Source organism: Cucumis melo, unplaced genomic scaffold (assembly GCF_025177605.1).
Source record: "Cucumis melo cultivar AY unplaced genomic scaffold, USDA_Cmelo_AY_1.0 utg000334l, whole genome shotgun sequence".
NCBI lineage: Eukaryota > Viridiplantae > Streptophyta > Magnoliopsida > Cucurbitales > Cucurbitaceae > Cucumis > Cucumis melo.
The window spans coordinates 7,501-17,500 of NW_026123920.1; the positions used below are offsets into that span (position 1 = coordinate 7,501).

Consider the following 10,000-nt stretch of genomic DNA (forward strand, 5'->3'; position numbering starts at 1 on the left):
TTGCCTGATGCGGACAACAAAGAATTATAACAAATATAAAAATATCCAAATTTCTAACTAATACTAGCTAAATATAATAGCTATATATTTATACAAAATATAAAAAATTCATTTATATTTGAAAATATTTATCAAAAGAAAAGTTTAATAATAGCATAGCAGTTAATATTTAAAATAAAGAAATAAAAAAAAATAAAGAAAAAAAAAAAAATAGAGTTTTCTTATTTGAAACGCCTTGTGATCTTCAACCAATTTTGGGCTTCAATATAATTACCGGGAGTAAGCGCTATAGCTTGTTTCCAATACTCAGCGGCTTGATTGAACCAAGCCTCCGCAATTTCAGAATCTCCCTGTCGAATGGCCTGTTCTCCCCGGTCGGAATAGGCAGGTAAATTCCTTCCCTTAGAACCGTACTTGAGAGTTTCCTACCTCATACGGCTCAACAGTCAATTCTTTTGCTGTCCCATATTTAAAAAAATTTATCATATCTAATCTAATTGAATGAAATTTTTCATAGATCTAGCCCATTTTTTTTTCTCGAGTTAAGCAAAAGCGGTTAATTATATAAGTTTCAAACTTCAATTTTGCTGAATAATTAAATAAGTTTTATCTTTTCTCCCACCTTCAGAAGAATAAAGCATAGGCATTCCACCCACTATCGTTACAATTTTCTGAAAGATAACTATCTCGGTTTCATCTAGAAATTTATATAGAATCCTTGAAAAAGACTTTCCTTCATAAGAAAGAAAAGACTTACTGTCTTTGGGATCTGATGCTACACCGCTGCTCAATATTGTAGGGGATCCACCCTATTACATAAGTGGATTCCTTCATTTTGATCTTATATCATGATATAAGTAAGCAGTTTTTATTGTATCGGCCAAAAACCTGACTAATTGATCTTTACGGTGCTTCTTCTATCAATTAGATCCTTTATCCATAGAATAAAGTATCTAGGCATACCTATTTCTTCATATTTCTGCTTCTATGAAGTTTCTTTCTTTGCTACAGCTGATACAAATCGTTAGTTTGGACAATACATATGTAGAAAGCCTATTTTTTTTAGTATTTATTAGCGAATTTTCTCTTTTTTTTCTTTCTATAGTGGAGATAGTCGCACGTAATGACAGATCACAGCCATATTATTAAAAGCTTGTGGTAAGAACGGGTTTCGTTCTAGTGCCCGAAAATAATATTCCAAAGCTTTTGTATGTTCTCCGTTCCTTGTGTGGATAAGACCTATGTTATAGAGTATATAACTTCGATCATAGGGATCGATTTCTAGTCGCATAGCTTCATAATAATTCTGTAGAGCTTCCGCATAATTTCCTTCGGATTGAGCCGACATCCGTTACGGTCGTTCGTTATTCCATTGAAAGAATCTCCGTTCCAGAACCGTACGTGAGATTTTCATCTCATACGGCTCCCCCTTTATCTGATGCGCATAATGAGATGAGAATAATACATGAAATCAAAAAACATTGAAATACTCTCATTATGAACTCATGGGACTAGCGTTTTTACAAAAAATCTCTAGCCAACCTTCCTGTAAAAGATCTTTTCTTAACATCAAGCATGGTTTACTAGATAAAAATAAAAATGGTAACTCTAACAATTTCTTTGTCCTCAACGCCTCTAAATTTCCAGGAATTAGTCACTTCAACAGTCTTCGATGGTTATACAGGTATCCAAAATACAAACGAGATGGATGTTTGTTGTCCCAACCATTTTTCTAAGTTCCGATCCCGATAAGGAAAAGGTATAATTTATAACAAAGTTTTCGTGTTGTTGATTCCTAGGTGTAGTGCTTCTTCCCCTCTGCTACCTATTTTTACTAGTGAATATTTTTACTAGTGGAGTAGGGTTGACTTAATCCATAGGTTACACCTTTCGCTTAATACTAGAATCGACAATTCTAGCATCTAAGGTTACATTAATCGGGGATACACGACAGAAGGAATTTTTTGATTTTCAAATTGCACCTCCAAGAAGCGTAGATTTATTTCAATTATTGTTTTCTTTCTATCCCGAATACTGTGTCTTTCTACTAAGACGGAGAGCGGTAAAGAAAATTGAAAAAAAAAAAAATCAAATCGCACCATCTCTGTAATAGGTGAATGCCTCTTTTTCCCCGGAAGTTGTCGGAATTATTCGTAATAAGATATTGGCTACAATTGAAAAGGTCTTATCGATAAAATTTCCATTTATCCCACCAGATCTAGGCATCGGTAACAACCCCATTCTATAATTTCTTTTAATTACCTCTCGTGAGAAAATGATCCCACAAACAAAGGAATTGCATAGTACGAAATAACATAAAAACGGATTCATTAAAAAATCCCACTCGATATTAAAATTGTTTCTTTTTGATTTCACAGGAATCAATAAAAGAGAAGAAATATTTCAATCCGGTTAAATTTCATCCAAATGTAGTAGGATCAGAATGAAGAGAACTATTCTGATTTCAGCGAAGTTGAAGAAAAAAAGAATTTTATTTATCTGACTGGGGTAATTCTAGAAGTTTTTTGATTGAATTATGATACAAAAAAGAGCAAAAAGAATCGAATAATCATTCTATGATTCATAACTTGTGACTAGATATATGTATGGGATAAACAGTTGTTGGTGAAAAATCGAAAACTGTAAAAGTCGAATTTTTAGAAAAAAGGAATCATAGTTTAAAAAACTAAATAGAATCATGAGCTAAAAGTATCCATTAAACATAGTTAAAAAAAAATTATTTGTATAGTTAGAATTGGTTGGACGTGCCTATCAAAAAAAAAATTGAATATTAATGACTCACTATTAACTCGGTTTCTGGGCCATAATCATTCTGTAGGAGAGATGGCCGAGTGGTTGAAGGCGTAGCATTGGAACTGCTATGTAGGCTTTTGTTTACCGAGGGTTCGAATCCCTCTCTTTCCGTACTAATTCAACAATGTTACTGACCACAATGTATCAAATCAAATAACAATCGATACTATTATTCCAACGGTTAGACCTTTATGGATTCTTTATTTCGAATTTTTGTGGTACGGAAACGAAAAGACTGGAAAGAATGCACAAGAGATGAAAATCCCCCTACCGATCAATGATAGATGAATGATAGAAAAATTTCCGGATCAAAACCTTACTTTCCTTCGGTCTCTTTACTTAGACTTCGGCGAAGGGGAGGACGAAATTGTCCGAACCCTTGTTTTTTAGTTAGGTTTAAGTCTGACGAGAATAATATTCTACAACGAGCAATTCATTTATTTTTAAACTGACCCATTTACTATCTATTATTTGATTGACTAATCCTTTATATTGCAATGGCTGAAGAGTCAAATGTTTTGGCAATTCCTGAGGGGGGGATGAATCAAGATAATTTTGAATCAGTGTTCTCGATTTTTTTTCATCTTTTGCTGTAATAATATCTCGGGGTTTGCACCGATAACTTGGTATATCCACTATAGAACCATTAACTAAAATATGTCTATGATTAACTAATTGTCGGGCTTGAGGAATAGTCGAAGCCATACCCAATCGAAAAAGGATGTTATCCAAACGCATTTCAAGTAATTGTAGTAAAACTTGACCCGTTGATCCTTTGGCTTTTCCGGCGATACGAACGTATTTAAGTAATTGTCGTTCTGTAAGACCATAATGAAAACGCAATTTTTGTTTTTCTTCTAAACGAATACGATATTGAGATTTTTTACCGGAACGCGATTGGTTTTTAAGATCGTTTCCGGTTTTGGGCCTTTTACTAGTTAGTCCCGGTAAAGCCCCCAGACGGCGTATTTTTTTGAAACGAGGCCCTCTGTAACGCGACATAAAGACTCCTTATTTTATTTTATTTAAATTTCATAAACATTTTATTTTATTTAAATTTCATAAACTTAAATGAAAACTAAATGATAAATATTATAAATGAAGTGAAATCCAGTAAAGTATTGTACTACAAAACAAAGAATAATTAGATAACTTGGATCAATATCCGGATCCTATTGTATATGTAAATGATATAAAAAAGTAAGAGTTCCTTTCTTGATTTGTTCTACAGAAATAGAACCCCTCCTTTAGTCATAAAGGTAAGTAAGTTCCTACGACATCATAGATCGGTGACCTTTGAAAAAGGGTAAGAAGTCGTTTCTTTATTTATTTGATTTATCAATTATGTCAAAAATAAAATCAATAGAGAAAAGCCGGCTATCGGAATCGAACCGATGACCATCGCATTACAAATGCGATGCTCTAACCTCTGAGCTAAGCGGGCTCACATAACAGAAATGTTACATGCATAGTAATTTACTAAATTACTGGGATCTTAGCTATTCCTAATTAATATGAATATAGAATCTAATTTCATTTCAAATAAATATTCAATATTGGAATTGTTCTATTATAGAACATAATAATTAATATAACGATTAATAGAATATAGCGATAGAAAATTTTGATCTATTTATCAAATGGATGTGTATCAATAATTAATGTGTTAATCTTAATTGCATTTAATGCAATTGAGATGATAATGAAGCGTTTCTATGTTTTCATTCTGAAAGGTGGAAGATAAGACGAACAAGGGAATCGACCGTTTAAGTATTAAATTTTTTACTAAAAAAATAATAGAAAGAGGGGCAAATATATGTTCATATATCTATCTATATTGATATATATTGAATTGCAGATACAGAAATGATAGAATCATTTTGGATCGGAACAAATATGGGTCTCCGATAGAGAAGAGAGAGATGAAAGAAGATAGACAAGAAATCCAATAGGAGGAAACACTTTTCAATAGAGGAATCGGTATTCTAATGACTTGAGTGGTTCCAGTATAATACAAATGAAAGAAAACGGGGAAGGACATCATAATGCGATACTAATCTTAAAAGAGGGGGATATGGCGAAATCGGTAGACGCTACGGACTTAATTAGATTGAGCCTTGGTATGGAAACCTACTAAGTGATAACTTTCAAATTCAGAGAAACCTGGAATTAAAAATGGGCAATCCTGAGCCAAATCCTTTTTTCCGAAAAAAAAGGGTAGGTGCAGAGACTCAATGGAAGCTGTTCTAACAAATGGAGTTGACGACGTTGCGTTAGTAAAGGAATGAATCCTTCCATCGAAACTCCAGAAACGATGAAAGATAAACGTATTACGTACTGAAATACTATATTGATTAATGACAACTCGAATCTCTATTTTTTATATTTCTATAATTTTTTATATTTATATTTATATATATATATAAAATTATATATAAAAATGAACGAATTGTTATGAATCGATTCCAAGATCTACAAGTTGAAAAAATAATCGAATATTCATTGATCAAATCATTTACTCCATCATAGTCTGATAGATCTTTTGAAGAATTGATTAATCAGATCGAATAGAATAAAGATAGAGTCCCATTCTACATGTCAATAACGACAAAAATGAAATTTATAGTAAGAGGAAAATCCGTCGACTTTTAAAATCGTGAGGGTTCAAGTCCCTCTATCCCCAAAACCCTAAAAAGGCCCGTTGGCCTCTTTAATTATTTATCCGTTCATTAGCAATTCAGACTTTGTTATGTTTCTCATTCATTCGACTCTTTCACAAGCGTATTTGAGCGGAAATTTGATTTCTTATCACAAGGCTTGTGGTATATATTCTATATGATAGACGTACAAACGAACATCCTTGCGCAAGTAATCTGTGAAATTTGAATGATTAACTGTCTACTGTACTGAAACTTCGAAAGGCTTATCCAAGCCCTGAAATTTCGTATATCTTCAAAAAGAAGACTTTGGAATACCTTTTTTCTTATTTACAATTGACATAGACCAAAGTCATCTATTAAAATAAGGATAATGTGTCGGAAATGGCCGGGATAGCTCAGTTGGTAGAGCAGAGGACTGAAAATCCTCGTGTCACCAGTTCAAATCTGGTTCTTGGCACATCATGAATTTGTATGAGTATCTATTCTACGGATTCATTAATAATATAGATCATGAAAAATACTGATACATGATGATGTCTGGAAATCTACCCTTTAACTAAACTATATATATTTTTTACTCTATTTATAGATGTCGAAAATAGACAAGTAAAGATAAAGAGGATATTTATAGAAATATGTAAAGGATGTATATAGATATGTAAAAGAAAAGAATTTTCTTTTGTTTCCTCTTCTTTTTTATTTGTTCATACTCTGTCTCCTGGCGTTCAATTCCTATTTTATACATATTTGAAAGTTTCAATTAGTTCCTTATAAGACCCAAAAGTCTAGTCTAGGGGAGTTGAAAGGCGGGAATGGCCAAGATTCATCTCAGATACAGTACAAATAGAATCCGATTCTCTTTTCATATTATATTTCTTCATTTCACCCTATGTGACTTTTTAAAGCACATCTATAAGTCATATGCGTGATACATAGTTCATAATGCAGAACTCATTTAGTTCATCCTATTAGCTTGTGGCTCATCCAAAATAAGTATCTTACAAATTGGATAATCTCACCAAATCTCTAATTGTATTTTTTTTAATCAATAATAATAAGATGAATGAGACTTCAATTACTATGCTATATCTATAAGAGAACGTAAAAATGTATTTGAATATCTTGAGTTGTCGAAGTGAAGATTAGTTTCGTATTATTTAATGAGCATCTTGTATTTCATAAAAATTGGGGGCAATATAATCCTTACGTAAGGGCCATCCTACCCAACTTTCAGGCATTAAGATACGCTTTAGACGTGGATGATTATCATAAGAAATTCCCAACATATCATAAGATTCCCTTTCTGGAAAATCCGCACTTTTCCAAACCCAGAAAACAGACGGAATTTTAGGATTTATCCTTGCGGCAAATACTTTTATGCATACCTCTTCCGGTTGATCTATACCATACTCGATTCTCGTAAGATGATACACACTAGCTAACAGTCCGCCTGGTGCTACATCATAAGCACATTGGGAACGTAGATAATTGTAACCATATACATATAAAATGACTGCAATGGAATGCCATTCCTCGGGCTTTATTTGTAAAGTCTCTATTCCTTGGTAATCGAAACCCAAAGATCTATGAACCAGTCCATGTTTGACTAGCCAAGAAGACAAATTACCCTGCATCTTCTCCCCCCCCCATTTTTTTATTTTTATTTGTATAAGTATTTCCCATTTACAATGAAAAATTGATGAAGATTCACTCGTTCTTTGCTTTGTTATTCTGTACAAAAAAAGTATACGGCCTAATTTACTAATTCGTAGGAAGAGACTGCACTTTTGTATTTGAAAAAAGTTTCAGGAGGGATGATCTCTGAAGTAGATGATGGTTGATAGAGTAATCCTTGATCGTAATTTCCAGTATTAGTACTTGGGCCAACATGAAATTTGTGATTGGTAGTAAAACACCGATTTTCCTCTTGAGACTTAATTCGATCTTCATAGATTTCTCGAGATATTTTCTTACGAAGTTTTGTTATAGCATCTATAACAGCCTCGGGTTTAGGCGGACAACCCGGCAAATACACATCGACAGGAATTAACTTATCGACTCCCCGAACAGTACTATAAGAATCGGTACTGAACATCCCTCCTGTAATTGTACATGCTCCCATAGCAATAACATATTTTGGTTCAGGCATTTGCTCATATAATCTTACTAAAGAAGGAGCCATTTTCATTGTTACCGTACCCGCTGTTAAAATTAAGTCTGCCTGTCTAGGACTAGATCTTGGTACCAGTCCATAACGATCAAAGTCGAATCGTGAACCTATTAATGAAGCGAATTCAATGAAGCAACAACTGGTACCATAGAGAAGCGGCCATAAACTGGAGAGTCTTGACCAATTTGAAAGATCATTTGATGTAGTTGAAATAACTGAAGTTTGGGTTGTTCGATCAAGTAAGGGAAACTCGATGGAATTCATAACTGTCTCAATGTTTTTTTTAATTGTCTGAATATTCAAAAACTAAGACCATTCCAATGCTCCTTTTCGCCATGCATAAACTAAACCGACAATTAGGATAAGCACGAAAATTAAAGCTTCTATAAAGACGGATACCCCTAATACATCAAAACTCATTGCCCACGGATAAAGAAAAACTGTTTCAACATCAAAAACAACAAAAACTAGAGCAAACATATAATAACGGATTCTAAATTGTACCCAAGCATCGCCCATTGGTTCTATTCCCGATTCATAACTCGAAAGTTTCTCTGGCTCTTTGCTAAGAGGGGCTAAAACTCCAGAAATTAGAAATGCCAAAATAGGAATAAGACTTGATATTATTAGAAATACCCAGAAAATATCATATTCGTAAAGCAGAAACATAAACGTACTCCTATCAATGTGGAAAATATACCGGATTAGTCGATCGGTACATGTCTCGTTTGAAGATTCATCCACTATAATCCTATTTATATAATATCTATTATATCCATAATAAATATATATTAAATATTATATATTTATATAGAGAGGATACATATAGTCGGAATTTCCATTTAGGAACTTTTAGTGATTGAAGAAGGAAAGAGAAGACGACTACTTTAGTTTTGTGCTTTACTAGATAAGGTATACCAACAGAAAAGCCTATTTGAGAATGTTTACAATGAAAGTTACCAAAGATCTTCGTTTCTCAAACTCTAGCTTGTCCACAAATAAAATACAGTAAGTCGTTCCTAGATCCATGTGATTTACTAGTGCATTCGATTTGCATTGGGTTATGGTGGAGTTTTTAACCGGTTTCATGTCATGATTTTGACTCCAAAAATTTACTAGAATTGGGTAGGTATCCCAAAGAAAAGAAGTATTACTAATTTCTTGATTTTGTATGGGAAAATAGGAAAATTTTCATATGTAATTCATCTACAAAGATAAGACATTAATGATGAACCAAATCAAGTGGCCAATTACAAACAATACAAACAATAATGAGGAAAGGAAAACGATTCTATTTTTGAATTATTAATAATATAGGGCTATACGGACTCGAACCGTAGACCTTCTCGGTAAAACAGATCAAACTTATTATTATCAAAATGATTTGAACTGTTTCAAAGACCCAACATGCATTTTTTTGCATTGGGCTCTTTCATTAACTGTTATAAATAAGTTAGTCTACCATATTTTTTCTTGACAGAAAGAAAGGGAGATGGTTCCATGTGCTCTGATTCATTATTTTGATTCGAATCTCGGAGCACTACCAAAGTTTTTCAAAGAAGGGGTTATCCTGACGTAGGTATGCTTCTGACCTAGATCAACTTAAGTTAAATGGAATCTCTATCGTCCTGCTTCTGCTTAAAGAATAAAATATGAAACTTCATACACCTTAAAGTTGTTCATAAGATAGGACGAAAGATCATTTTTTTTGAGGTCCTGATACTCATTATGCCTAGCATTGAATAGACTGGGTATTCACCTTATCAATATCTCAAATCAATGATGGATTTTTTTAGTGCCTAAATGGGGCACTCGATTCGGACCGAACTTTTTGTCAGGCTACTGTTCTCTTGTTTTGTTCCCTAAAAGTAATAGAGTAAGACATCGATTTCTCAATAAGATCAACTTTTTTGATTACATGATGTACTTCTCTGAAAAACATTGGCGCGCGTGTAAACGAGGTGCTCTACCAACTGAGCTATAGCCCTTGTGATACATATCTTATCATGTAGATAATTTCTTGTCAAGATGAATATTCTATAATCTATTTTGTTGATTTGTTTGATTGGTATTGCTTATCAATAATATTCGATTTATAATCTATCGATGTGATAGGGCTCATTTTTTTTTCTTTGTGATGATAAATGACCTACTTAACTCAGTGGTTAGAGTATCGCTTTCATACGGCGGGAGTCATTGGTTCAAATCCAATAGTAGGTAGAACTTATTAGATACCACAGAAGCAATGGTATCTAATAAGTTTTTCTACTCAACTTTGTTCTAGTGATTTTCTATCTTTTCCATCCGACTCTATATTTATTTCATTTTTTAATTGTAATTCTTTTTTCCATGAAAA

At 33.1% G+C, this 10,000-nt stretch overlaps 3 non-coding genes across 3 annotated transcripts; 2 read left to right on the forward strand and 1 right to left on the reverse strand.

The window, feature by feature from the left end:
• Positions 1-2,838: 2,838 nt before the first annotated feature.
• TRNAS-GGA (transfer RNA serine (anticodon GGA)) lies at positions 2,839-2,925 on the forward strand. Its single transcript has one exon. It is a non-coding gene; the product is annotated as a tRNA-Ser (tRNA).
• Positions 2,926-4,185: 1,260 nt separating this feature from the next.
• On the reverse strand, positions 4,186-4,258 carry TRNAT-UGU (transfer RNA threonine (anticodon UGU)). The gene has a single exon. It is a non-coding gene; the product is annotated as a tRNA-Thr (tRNA).
• A 1,600-nt stretch (positions 4,259-5,858) lies between these two features.
• Positions 5,859-5,931, forward strand: TRNAF-GAA (transfer RNA phenylalanine (anticodon GAA)). Its single transcript has one exon. It is a non-coding gene; the product is annotated as a tRNA-Phe (tRNA).
• Positions 5,932-10,000: the final 4,069 nt, after the last annotated feature.